This window comes from Trachypithecus francoisi, unplaced genomic scaffold (genome assembly GCF_009764315.1).
Source record: "Trachypithecus francoisi isolate TF-2019V2 unplaced genomic scaffold, Tfra_2.0 Lachesis_group3, whole genome shotgun sequence".
Lineage (NCBI taxonomy): Eukaryota > Metazoa > Chordata > Mammalia > Primates > Cercopithecidae > Trachypithecus > Trachypithecus francoisi.
The window spans coordinates 125,224,859-125,238,722 of record NW_022681468.1 but is presented as its reverse complement, the minus strand read 5'-3'; the positions used below and the strand labels follow the sequence as shown (position 1 = coordinate 125,238,722).

The following is a 13,864-nucleotide window of genomic DNA, read 5'->3' as shown; positions in this document are numbered from 1 at the left end:
AACAACAACAAAAAAAGACATCAAGTGAATAAAGCTTTAATCTAAAATATCTTTTTATCAATTTTTTTAAGCAACTTCCATCAACAAGTGGACTATGTTAAACACTACTTACAAAAATGGTTTATCAAGTGAACAGTGAGAATTAAAGATGCATGAAGGTACCATTCATATAGTTTGAAATAACAATTAACTTTAAACAATATCTGTCATCATCCTGTATAACTCAATATAAAAATGCAAGATCTTTGGTTACATGTTCACTGATAGAGCTGATATTATATAACCTAAATCCACTGAGGATTTTTATTTTTATAAAATAATCTGATGAACACAAAGCCATAAAACATAAAAGGGGTTGGAAGAGAAAGAATTTGAAACAGATGGCATCTAAGTTTTTTTTCCTGAGTCCATCTTGAACACAATCCCAATAATGTCAAAATCCAATTTTGCTCTCCAAATAAGTAATCTCCAAAACTTAAAATGGTAATTCTGAAGTAAATTCATTCTTTTTTTTTTTTTCCTCCCAGCTTCTCAGAGCTTCTATATTGGGCAGAAATGAGTAAAGACAAGTTAGCTGTTAAAAAGAGAAAAACTATCATCCCACAAATTCAAAAGTTCTTTCAGGAAAGTACACTTATCTAAAACCACTGAAGCAGTTTCTATCAAGATGTAGCATTAAAATCTATGACACCAGCCTTTTTTTCCTTACAATGATTATTTATCCTTATTAGAGACTAAATCACAGCTCCATAAAAGAAATATGCTTTAAAATAAAAATAAGCTCTGGAAGAATACTCATTTGGTTTGTGTAAAAAGAAAGCACTGCCTAGACTTTTTAATAACATTTTCAAAGTAACTCACTCCTGATTTTATAGCACCAATAAATTTAGCTGCATTTTGTTCATTATCTAATTCTATTATATGGTAGATATATAAACCTTTCTAATCTTTCCTAAAACTTTCTGAGGTCATCCAAGAGATAGATATTAAACAAAGGTTTAGTCATTTTCAGATTTCCTGACAAGCAAATTCCCTAACTGACAACTAACTGCAAAGATCCTTGGAATGGCCACAGACTTTGAGAGGAAGTGGTCATTGAGAAATCTCTAACCGTCTCTATTCATTGCACACAATTAAAATAGAATTTTTTACTCTAGCAGCTAGTATCCTATCTCTTATATCAAAATTAATAGATTATTGGGCCAGGCACAGTGGCTCATGCCTGTAGTCCCAGCACTTTGGGAGGCCGAGGCAGGCCGATCACTTGAGGCCAGGAGTTCGAGACCATCGTAGTCAAAATGGCAAAACCCCATCTCCACTAAAAATACAAAAACTAGCTGGGTATGGTGGCACACATCTGTATTCCCAGTAAATCAGGAGACTGAGGCAGGAGCGGCGCTTGAACCTGGGGGGCGGAGGCTGCACTAAGCTAAGATCACACCACTGCACTCCAGCCTGGGCAACAGAGACTCCATCTCAAATACAAAAAAGATTTTTAAAAATATTAATGCAGTATTAAAGTTTGAGAAGAAGACAGGGGAAAAAGTGGGAGTTTCTGAGAGCTTTACCAAAGCATATGATCTCAACTTTAAGATTTAAAGGATGACAAAAAATGATACAAGAAAACACAGCAGGCCGGGCACAGTAGTTCACACCTGTAATCCCAGCACCTTGGGAGGCCGAGGTGGGTGGATCACCTGAGGTCACAAGTTCAAGAGCAGCAAGGCCAACATGGTGAATACCGTCTCTACTAAAAGTACAAAAATTAGCCAGCGTGGTGGCACTTGCCTATAGTTCCAGCTTACTCAGGAGGCTGAGGCAGCAAAATTGCTTAAACCCAGGAGGCGGAGGTTGCAGTGAGCCAAGATAGTGCCACTGCACTCCAGCATGGGTGACAGAGCAAGACTCCATCTCAAAAAAAATAAAAATAAAAATAAAAAAGAAAACACAGCAAAAAGCTTAGATATATACAGACCTTACACTCTCAGAAGAGCCATTTAGAAAGCTGAATAATCGTACCAAAAATCTGTAACTATCACAAAACATAATTTCAACTCTTCTTTTTTTTTTTTTTTTTTGAGATGGAGTTTTGCTCTTGCCCAGGTTGGAGTGAACGGCGCAATCTCGGCTCACTGCAACCTCCGCCTCCCGGGTTCAAGTGGTTCTCTTGCCTCAGCCTCCCGAGTAGCTGGGATTACAGGCATGCGCCATCACGCTTGACTAATTTTGTATTTTTAGTAGAGACGGGATTTCTCCATGTTACTCAGGCTGGTCTCGAACTCCTGACCTCAGGTGATCTGCCCGCCTCGGCCTCCCAAGGTGCTGGGATTACAGGCATGAGCCACCGTGCCCGGCCTAATTTCAACTCTTTATAAAAGAGATATGGGGAAGAAATATACTTGAAAATTCCTCAGGGCTGTGTGTGTTGGTTCATGCCTGTAATCCCAGCACTTTGGGAAGTGAAAGCTGGCGGATCACTTGAGGTTAGGAGTTCGAAACCTGCCTGGCCAACATGGTGAAACCCCTTCTTTACTAAAAACACAAAAATTAGCTGGACATGGTGGCGCACACCTGTAGTCCCAGCTACCTGGAAGGCTGAGGTGGGAGAAATGTTTGAACCTAGCAGGCGGAGGCTGCAGTGAGCAGAGATTGCGCCACTGCACTCCAGCCTAGACAACAGAGTGAGACTCTGCCTCAAAAAAAAAAAAAAAAAAGAAAAGAAAATTTCTCACAAATGTACACAAAACCTATGAACTTCTCAAAAAAGGTCATAGTGAATTACAAACTTTGTATTCTCACAAACATCTATTATTACAGCAAGTTATTTGATGTTTGTCCTCTGAGTATAAATTACATTTGAAAATTACTAACTATAAGTTACCTCAAAAAGCAAACTACGTTAGCTGAAAATCTGACATATAATAGATGACACATAACTATATTATTTTAAATCCACAAAACAAATGAGTATAAAGACTTCAGCCAGGCACAGTGGCTCATGCCTGTAATCCCAGCACTTTGGGAGGCCGAGGCAGGTGGATCATGAGGTCGGGAGATCGACACCATCCTGGCTAACACGGTAACACCCCGTCTCTACTAAAAATACAAAAAAATTAGCCGGGTGTGGTAGCATGTGCCTGTAATCCCAGCTACTTGGGAGGCTGAGGCAGGAGAATCGCTTAAACCCGGGAGGTAGAGGTTTCAGTGAGCCGAAATCGTGCCACTGCACTCCAGCCTGGGTGACAAAGTGAGACTCCGTTCCAAAAAAAAAGAAAAAGACTTCATGGGCTGGGTGAGGTGGTTCACACCTGTAATCTTAACACTTTGGAAAGGCGACACAGGAGGATTACTTGAGCCCAGGGGTTTGAGGTTGCAGTGAGTATAATTGTCCCAGTGTACTCATTCTGGCCTAAGTGACAGAGAAAGACCTTGTCACTAAAAATAAATAAAAATCAGACTTCATGTTTCTTGGATTTATTTCCATATTGTAATAACGAATGATTTAAAGGCAGAAATTTATTCAATTTTCATTTATTTTCTGAATATTATATATGTTTTTCTAGTAGTGTAAATCTAATTGAGATGAGAGATGCTGCTGCTGCTGCTGCCTAAGATGATGATGATGATTTTTATCTTAAAATTACAAGTAGGCCGGGCACGGTGGCTCACACCTGTAATCCCAGCACTTCAGGAGGCTGAGGCGGGTGGATTACAAGGTCAGGAGTTCAAGACCAACCTGGCCAACACGGTGAAACCCTGTCTCTACTAAAAACATAAAAAATTAGCTCGGCATAGTGGCAGGCACCTGTAATCCCAGCTACTCAGGAAGCTGAGGCAGGAGAATCGCTTGAATCCTGGAGGCGGAGGTTGCAGTGAGCTGAGATCGCGCCACTGCACTCCAGCCTGGGTGACAGAGCAAGACTGCTTCTCGAACAAACAAACAAACAAACAAAAAAAGTACTTTCTATTTTACACCCCAATTTTAATTCTCTTTAAAGAGACGTGATGTTAAGATTTACATACATTACTTTTTCATGTATTCTGTGTTAATCTATACTATAAACACCAATATGGTGTAGCTGAGAAAAACCTATAAAATATATTTTGCTTGTTTCAATAAATGGGTTATATTCTACTTTATTATTTTGAATTTTAAGAAACTACTGATGATTGAATTTCATGCTACTTATGATCAATTTCAAGAAGACACTGAAAGTCCTATTGTATACCTTTTTTTGAAGTATTATCCAGTTGCCTTCCTATCTCAAACCTCGTTTCACAAAACTGGGCTGCCTTGACTGTGTACAGTTAATTATAATAATTTATCTTGTAATTCAAAGGTGGTTCCGTTTAAAATGGGCTGTTACTTATAACACAGGTAAGAATTTTAACTCATATTACTTATGAGGAAACGGAAGCTCTGGTAGGTTCCATGACTTGCCCAAGATCAGTAACTAGCAACTGGCATAGTCTAGGTTCAACCCAAGATTTATCTGCCTGAAAGCCAATACTTCCACCTGACCGCAATTATCTCCTTAAAAGATTAAGACACAGGCTCAACAGCAGAATATTCATTTTCTCTCTGAAAATTCACATATCTATTCTGAGACATCACTACACAGCACCTAGCATTCAGTCACTGATTGAAACAAAAATGAAGAGGATCTTTCTACTTCATTTAAATTAGGGCAGGTTTACTGGCAGGTAAGAAAGAGGTTGGAAAAGCCTTGCCTCAACATGTCTTGCCTACACCTCTAATACATCTATATGGTTTCCTCATTCCATTTTTTAAAAATAAACACGTACAACTACTACACAAGGTTACACCTGGACTAGCCTATTGTTAAATGCTTTTCAGAATTCAACTTTTCTAAGGTAATTTACACCGGAATTAATATCGAGCTGGGAGACTTGGTTGAATATGTCATTCAGGCACTTTCTAAACATCTTAAGTATAATTTAGGGGCAACAAACCCAGTTTCACTCTCTTTTACAATGTGATGCCTGCCCACTTGGGGGACACTGCTCCTGTAGGACGTGGGGGCGAGGGAACAGTAAAGGAAGAAGTGGGGGAAGCGCACGGAAGTTGGGTAGAGGGAGGTCTCATTACCCACTCTTGTGTCCTAGCTCCGCAAGGGCGGCTCCCCGCGGTGCCCAGCCGACTCAGAACCCCCACAACCCTGGAAGTCCAGCTCTGTCCCAGCGGGGTGGGTAGGGAAAGAGGGCAATGGAACCACGGGATTGCCCCAGCCACCCTGACAAGATCTGCGCCCTCCTTTTGGCTCCCAGAGGATGCTCCCCCTTACAGAGTAAGCCCTCCAGGTGGCAAACTCCCGGTCCACAACGGCCGAAGTCGGCTTTCTCGGAAGGGGTGCCTCCTCCGCCTACCTCTACCCCGCTAACCGAAACTCTCCACCCGCTGTGTCCCTCAGCCCCTCCATTCCGCCCCCGCAACCCTCCACAGACACAAACGCCAGACTGCGCCCCACCCGGGATCCCGGCGTCCCCCACCCACACCCAGGAAAGGGCCCCCCACCAACCCCCTCAGACACACACACACGCTCAGACTTCAGCCTACAGAACCCCGTCGAAGCCGGCGCAGGTACCTGATCCAGCAGTGCTGCAAGGCGCAAATGAGGCGGGCCCGGTCCCCTCCCTGAGGCGCCGAGTGCTTCTCTACCCACCCGCAGCGGTGGTTTCTCTCTTTCCCAGGAGCGGGAGGGAGGGGAGAAGGCGGAGGGGAGGGAGAAGGCTAGGAGCCGAGGAGCGGCTGGAGCCGAACCGGAACCATTAGCGTGGCCCCGCCCTCGTCCCGGAGCCGCAGAGTACCCTGGCGCACCTAATAGGACAAACCTTGTGCAAGCAACGATAAACTGACACCATCACTTCCGGGTTATCCCCACGGCTTCCCCCTCCTTAGCAACCGCGTGGGGTTGCTAAGCGGAAGTGCCTTCAAAGCAACCCACCCCCATTTCTTCTGGGACTACCAGGAGATATATCGGGAGCACTCAGCTCTCCTTTGGCAACACGCTCTTACCTTCTGCCCAAGATCTTAGACCGAGTACACGCTTCGCTGCCAGAGGCACGAACCCCATCCCGCTTTTCCCTTCAACTGTACTCCTCCACCAAGCCCCCCATCTCTATATACTCCTGCTCCCTCCCACCCTCAATCCCGTGGCTGACCCAGTGGCTGTTCCTAAGGCTCCGCTCTCAGGTGCCTCGAGGGAATTGTTTTCTGACGGTTTAGCAAGCATCTCCCTCTTGTGGATTTTTAATTGTGTTTCAACCAGATTTTTAAAATTTCCTTCAATGTTGTGAAAGCTTTTTCATGCACTTAGTTCTCCTGTGACAGCCCATGAAGACGAATGGTTAGAAAAATGTTTGTCTTCACCTATGTTTTATAAGAGCTGCACATGTTTGTGTAAGGTCTGGAATTAACCTAGCCAAATGGAAGAGGCAAAAAAGATTCAATGTAACTCGACACTTACTTTAATCCTTAAAACAGAGAGTAGGGCACATGTTCTCAGGACCTCTTGAGACTGCGTCTCGGGAAAAGAAAAAAAAAAACCCCAAGAAAAGGAAAAAACAAAACAAAACAAAACAGAAAACAAAGAAAAAGGCTAAAGGGAGCCCATAATCAAGTTCGGGAAGGAAGACTGTCTAATCCTCCACTCAAAACTCAAAATAGGCCGGGCGCAATGACTAACACCTGTAATCCCAACACTTTGGGAAGCCCCGGCGGGCGGATCACGAGGTTAGGAGATGGAGACCATCCTGGCCAACATGGTGAAACCCTGTCTCTACTAAAGTACAAAAGATTGGCTGGGGGTGGTGGCGCGGGCCTGTAGTCCCAGTTACACGGGAGGATGAGACAGGGGAATTGCCTGAACCCGGGAGGTGGAGATTGCAGTGAGCCAAGATTGTGCCATTGCACTCCAATGGCACTCCAGCCTGGCGACAGGGCGAGACTCCGTCCCAAAAATAATAAATAAATAAATAAATATACAAAAATTAACCAGGCGTGGTGGCGTGTGCCTGTAGTCCCAGCTACTCGGGAGGCTGAGGCAGGAGAATCGCTGGAACCCGGGAGGTGGAGGTTGCAGTGAGCCAAGATCGCGCCACTGCACTCCAGCCTGGTGACAGAGATAGACTCCGTCTCAAAAAAAAAGAAAAAAAAAATCCTCAAAATAAACTTTCATATCGGCACTATGGATAAGAAAAGAGACCTCATTTATTGTGTCTGGGTGATTTGGGGTTTGAAAACATTTGAATTGGTTGAGGTAAAAGTCAACAAAATAATACTGGAGAACAAGAACTGGTATCTGGGGGCCTGGCGCGGTGGTTCATGCCTGTAATCTCAGCACTTTGGGAGGCCAAGACCTGCGGATCACCTGAGGTAAGGAGTTCGAGACCAGCCTGGCCAACCAGGTGAAACCCCGTCTCTACTAAAAATACAAAAATTAGCTGGGCGTGGTGGCCGGCGCCTGTGATCCCACCTACTCGGAAAGCTGAGGCAGGAGAATAACTTGAACCCAGGAGGCGGAGGTTGCAGTGAGCCAAGATTGCACCATTGCACTCCAGCCTGGGCGACAGAGCGAGAGTCCGTTTCAAAAAAAAAGAAAAAAGAAAAAAGAAAGGAAAAGAACCCATATCGTTATGGCAGGTAAATATTCAGAGTAATGCAGTTGGGCATTCAGAGAAAAATGAGTAAAAATCTTCATTTGGTTTTCTGATCTTAAATAAGTCTGCTTACAAGCAGAATGCTTAACAGTAGCTCCTAAATTTGTTTTCTATTCCATGGTAGTGAATATACTTGACACGACAGGCTCTAATTTTATTGATCATGATAACCTCTTTATAGTCACCAAAATTGAACTGTTGTCCACCTTAACTGGGACAGACAGGAAATTAGCTTTGGTCACTTAAACAAAACACCGTCTATTGGTTTCATGTATGCATGAGACAGGGTTAAATTGATTCACCATAGGTAATCACTTCAGCAAAACCTTTAAGAAATCACTTCAAGCTCAAATGAGTCTATAGGATGTTTAATACATTTCCACTTCTGCCATTGACATGAATACATGTGGGAGCATATACACATGCACAATTCAAATGGAATTTGAGCTCATCCACTAATTGTTCCTTTAAAAACCTGGGCAGGATGCAGTGGCTCATGCCTGTAACCTCAGCACTTTGGGAGGCCAAGGAGGGTGGCTCAAATGAGGTCAGAAGTTTGAGATCAGCCTGGCCAACATGGAGAAACCCCATCTCTACCAAAAATAAAAAAAATAAAAAATAAAAATTAGCCGGGTGTGGTTGTGGATGCCTGTAATCCCATCTACTTGGGAGGCTGGGCAGGAGAATTGCCTGAAACCAGGAGGCGGAGGTTGCAATGAGCTGAGATCACGCCATTGCACTCCAGGCTGGGACACAGCAAGACTCCCTCTCCAAGAAAAAAAAAAAAAAAAAATCTGGCTGAAAGTGACAAGTGGTAAACATGTTACCCTGACAAAACAGAGCTTGGTATTTCAATTGCCAAACAGGTTTAAATGTCAAAAAACCCTGAAATAGTAAACAAAATGAGCTCAATGAATAATAACATATCTAAAACTATGATAGACTAGGATGTTTCAAAAAATTAAAACATGATTATGGTAAATAATAAATGTGTTATATAGAAAGAAATGTTTTATTGAGAAAATCAATAGTTACGATTAAATGTGATAGTGTAAGCCAGTGTAGAAATTCAAATTCCTATGCATCACTCATTTTACCCACTGCCTGAAGAAAAATGATTTATAAGCAGCATTTGTTTACATCCTCTCTTCCTACAGCTTTTTTTTTTTTTTTTGAGATGGAGTCTGGCTCTGTCGCCCAGGCTGGAGTATGGTAGCACAATCTCGGCTCACTGCACACTCCACCTCCCGGGTTCACGCCATTCTCCTGCCTCAGCCTCCCGAATAGCTGGAACTACAGGCACCCGTCACTGCACCTGGTTAATATTTTGTGTTTTTTTTAGTAGAGATGGGGTTTCACTGTCGTCTCGATCTCCTGACCTCATGACGTACAGCTTTTTAAAAACTGACACTTTTGTATAGGTATATGAATAACTGGCTTGACTCCTAATTCGTAACATGTCCTCTATTCTATTATTTCAACATACTCATTGCTTTGAAGTCTCTAAAGATGGATAGTACAAACCCCACCTAAAATTAGGTATGTGAGTTTAACTACACTTTTGTGATTTTTGTGAGGAATCCATATTCTCTGTTTTTTTTTTTTTCTTCATTTTAGACAGGGTCTCATTCTGTCACCCAGGCTGGAGTGCAGTGGCACGATCTTGGCTCACTGCAGCCTCCACCTTGTTGGCTCAAGCGATCCTTCTACCTCAGCCTCCCAAATAGCTGGGACTACAGGTGTGCAGAGCGCCACCACACTCGGCTGATTTTTGTATTTTTTTGTAGAGATGGGATCTCACTATGTTGCCCAGGCCGGTCTTGAACTCCTGATCTCAAGCAATCCGCTTGCCTCAGCCTCCCAAAGTGCTGGGATTATAGGTGTGAACTACCACACCTGGCTAATTTTTGTATTTTTTGTAGAGATGGGGGTCTCATTCTGTTGCCCAGGCTGGTCTTGAACTCCTGAGGCCTCAGTCTTTCCAAGTGCTTGGATTACAGGTGTGAACTACCACACCCGGCCACGAATCCATATTCTTAATATGAACTATAAGACAGTGCTCTCAGATCTGGGCTAGATCTCAAACAGCCCTCATTAAGTCAGTACAGTACCTTCATCCTACAAATCAATATGGGACTTCCAAACTTTTCTCCCACTCTCTTGAGCTATCTTCATTTTTTTATTGCCCTTTGTAATCATTTCAAAACTTAACATATCTAATGTATATTGGGGAAACCCAATATGCTGTGACTCAATTATTAATATTTAAGTATTGTTAGAGTTACATTGGCATCTTCAAACATAAAATACCAGAACTAGGCCAGGCATGGTGGCTCATGCCTGTAATCCCAACACTTTGGGAGGCCAAGGTGAGTGGATCACTTGAGGTCAGGAGTTTCAGACCAGCCTGTCTCTACTAGAAAAAAAAAAAATACAAAAAATTAGCCGGCTGTGGTGCTGGGTGCCTGTAATCCCAGTTACTTGGGAGGCTGAGGCAGGAGAACCTGGGAGGTGGAGGTTGCAGTGAGCCAAGATCACACCACTGAACTCCAGCCTGGGTGACAGAGCCAGACTCTGTCTCAAACAATAAAAAATAAAATAAAATATCAAAACTAGAGTCTAACAATTAATGAATGTGTGGAGTCAATAAGAAGAAATTTAGCCAAACTTACCATTTATGTGCCTAAGCAATATACAATATAAAAGACATAATCCCTTACACAAGGGACTTAGAAAAAGTCACTTAGGATACATATGACATAAACCATTGAATGTTAAGGCTTAGAAAGCTTGAAGACATAACATCCTTAGGAAGGCTAAAGATATAACAACTACCTAACAATTGAAGGTCGTGGCCAGGCACAGAGGCTCACACCTGTAATCTCTCTCCCACTTCCATATGCTATTCTCAAAGGTAAAAGAAACCATCATAACAATGATGATTGAACCAAGGCTCAGTTGAACATTTTTTTCTGAAAGTGAGTTAGCTTGAAGATTCTAAGTACAGTAGAATTTGTAAGTAGTGTACACATGAGAAAAGTGCATTTAGTTTAGGCTTTATATTCCAAAAACGTTTTTGTCTGTTGAAACAGGGTCTCTCTCTATTATGCAGGTTAGAGTGCAGTGATGTGATCATGACTCACTGCAGCCTCAACCTCCTGGACTCAAGCAATTCTCCCGCCTCAGCCTACAAAGTAGCTGGGACCAGAGATGTGTGCCACCATGCCCAGCTAATTTTTTTATTCTTTGTAGAAATGAGGCTTATGATGCCCGGGCTGGTCTCAAACTCCTGAGCTCAAGTGATCCTCCGACCTCAGCCTCCCAAAGTGCTGGGAGTACAGGTGTGAGTCACTGCACACAGGCAAAATTCTACTTTTTTAAGAATCTCATTGGAGAGATGTGCGAGAAAAAACAATAAGCATTAGACATCTTTTAAATAAGTCTTTGAGCTCTCTTTATAATTTTCTCTTGAATATTTGCTCTTCAGGGCCGGGCGCGGTGGCTCAAGCCTGTAATCCCAGCACTTTGGGAGGCCGAGACGGGCGGATCACGAGGTCAGGAGATCAAGACCATCCTGGCTAACACAGTGAAACCCCGTCTCTACTAAAAAATACAAAAAAACTAGCCGGGCGAGGTGGCGGGCGCCTGTAGTCCCATCTACTCAGGAGGCTGAGGCAGGAAAATGGCGTGAACCCGGGAGGCGGAGCTTGCAGTGAGCTGAGATCCGGCCACTGCACTCCAGCCTGGGCGACAGAGCAAGACTCCGTCTCAAAAAAAAAAAAAAAAAAAAAAAAGAATATTTGCTCTTCCTTTGTAAAACTATGGAAACACAAAATACATATGATGCTCACAATGCTCTAGCATTCAAAACTTCAGGAGTAGTTTTAACCATTATCTGGTCAGGAATAACACTAGCAGTAAAATTTGAATAATGCATTAAAAGAAAAAAAACCAAACTGGGCGCGGTGACTCATGCCTATAATTCCAACACTTTGGGAGGCTGAGGCTTGTGGATCACCTGAGGTCAGGAGTTCGAGACCAGCCTGACTAACATAGACAAACCGTGTCTCTACTAAAAATACAAAATTAGCCTGGCATGGTGGCACATGCCTGTAATCCCAGCTACTCGGGAGGCTGAGGCAGAAGGATCGCTTGAACCCGGGAGGCAGAGGTTGCAGTGAGTCGAGATTGTGCCATTGCACTCCAGCCTGGGCAACAAGAGTGAAACTCCATCTCAGAAAAAAAAAAAAAAAAAGATAGATTAACTTTGTGAAGGGTAAAAAATTAAAACCTTGGTTTTGGCTGGGCGTGGTGGCTCACACCTTTAACCCCAGCAGTTTCAGAGGCTGAGGTGGAAGGATCGCTTGAGCTCAGGGGTTCAAGACCAGCTTGTGACAGAGCAAGACCGCATATCTAAAAAAAATTAAAAATTAGCTAGGCATGGTGGCGCATGCCTTAGTCCCAGCTACTCAGGAGGTTGACGCAGGAGGATCATTTGAGCAAGGGAGGTTGAGGCTGCAGTGAGCTGAGATCACACCACTGCACTCTGGCCTAGGCAACAGAGTGAGACCCTGCCTCAAAAGCAATCTATCTATCTTAGTTTAACTATCTTCTTAATGGGTAGATTTTACTTTTTTTTTTCCCCTGAGACGGAGTCTCGCTCTGTCACCCAGGCTGGAGTACAATGGCACGATCTCGACTCACTGCAAGCTCTGCCTCCCGGGTTCATGCCATTCTCCTGCCTCAGCCTCCCGAGTAGCTGGGACTATAGGCACCCGCCACCACGACCGGCTAAGTTTTTGTATTTTTAGTAGAGACGGGGTTTCACCATGTTAGCCAGGATGGTCTCGATCTCCTGACCTCGTGATCCGCCCGCCTTGGCCTCCCAAAGTGCTGGGATTACAGGCGTGAACCACTGCGCCTGGCCAGATTTTACTTTTTAATTCAGTTTCAATGAAAAGAAGGGGTCTATACTTCCCTTCTGTTTAGAAAAGCTAAGTTGCCATGGTACATTTTGAAAATGCTTTGTAAAGGAAACCTTGTGTATAAATTTGCCTAATCAAAGTGATACATCATCAAACATGTACTTGAAAAGATTCATTTTTTTTTTTTTTCAGAGGGAGTCCCGCTCTGTGGCCCAGGCTGGAGTGCAGTGACATGATCTCAGCTCACTACAACCTCTACCTCCCAGGTTCAAGTGATTCTCTTGCCTCGGCCTCGCAAGTAATTGGGACTACAGGCACCAACCACCATGCCCAGCTAATTTTTGCATTTTTATTATGTATGTATATATGTATGTATGTATGTATGTATTTATTTAAGATAGAGTCTCACTCTGTCACCCACCCTGGAGTGCAGTGGCGCAATCTGGGCTCACTGCAACCTCCGCCTCCCGGGTTCAAGTGATCCTCCTGCCTCAGCCTCCCCAGTTAGCTGGGATTATAGGTGCCCGCCATTACGCCCGGCTAATTTTTGTATTTTTAGTAGAGATGGGGTTTACCATGTTGACCAGGCTGATCTTGAACCCCTGACCTCAGGTCATCTGCCCACCTTGGCCTCCCAAAGTGCTAGGATTATAGGCGTGAGACACCACGCCCAGTCTTTTTCTGCAGTTTTAGTAGAGTCGGAGTTTCACTATGTTGGCCAGGCTGGTCTCGAACTCCTGACCTCATGTGATTCACCTGCCTTGGCCTCCCAAAGTGCTGGGAATATAGGCATGAGCCACTGCTCCCAGATTGAAGTTGAATTTAGGCGCGTAATTGTTTCTAAAAAATTTGAACCTTGGCCGGGTGCAGTGACTCATACCTGTAATCCTAGCATTTTGGGAGGCCGAGGCGGATGGATCACAAGGTCAGAAGATCAAGACCATCCTGGCTAACACGGTGAAACCCCGTCTCTTCTAAAAATATTTAAAAAATTAGTCAGGCATGGTGGCAGGCACCTGTAATCCCAGCTACTCAGGAGGCTGAGGCAGGAGAATAGTGTGAACCCGGGAGGTGGAGCTTGCAGTAAGCCAACATTGCGCCACTGCACTCCAGCCTGGGCAACAGAGCAAGCCTGTCTCAAAAAAAAAAAATCCCAGCACTTTGGGAGGCCCAGTCAGGCGGATCACCTGAGGTCAGGAGTTAGGAGTTGGAGACCAACCTGGCCAACATGGTGAAATCCCGCCTCTACTAAAAATGCA

The 13,864-nt window shown here is 43.9% G+C and overlaps 1 protein-coding gene across 10 annotated transcripts in view; it reads right to left on the bottom strand.

Moving 5' to 3' along the window:
* Positions 1-5,878, bottom strand: part of CSNK1G1 (casein kinase 1 gamma 1) — a 224,238-nt gene extending 218,360 nt beyond the window's left edge. For 9 of the 10 annotated variants that reach the window (XR_004431950.1, XR_004431949.1, XM_033189790.1 and 6 more), the window contains exon 1: positions 5,607-5,878. The gene's annotated coding sequence lies outside the window, so the exon portion shown is untranslated. The remainder of the gene's footprint in view (positions 1-5,606) is intronic. The other variant, XM_033189794.1, reaches the window with a different exon arrangement.
* Between the last annotated feature and the right edge of the window lie 7,986 nt (positions 5,879-13,864).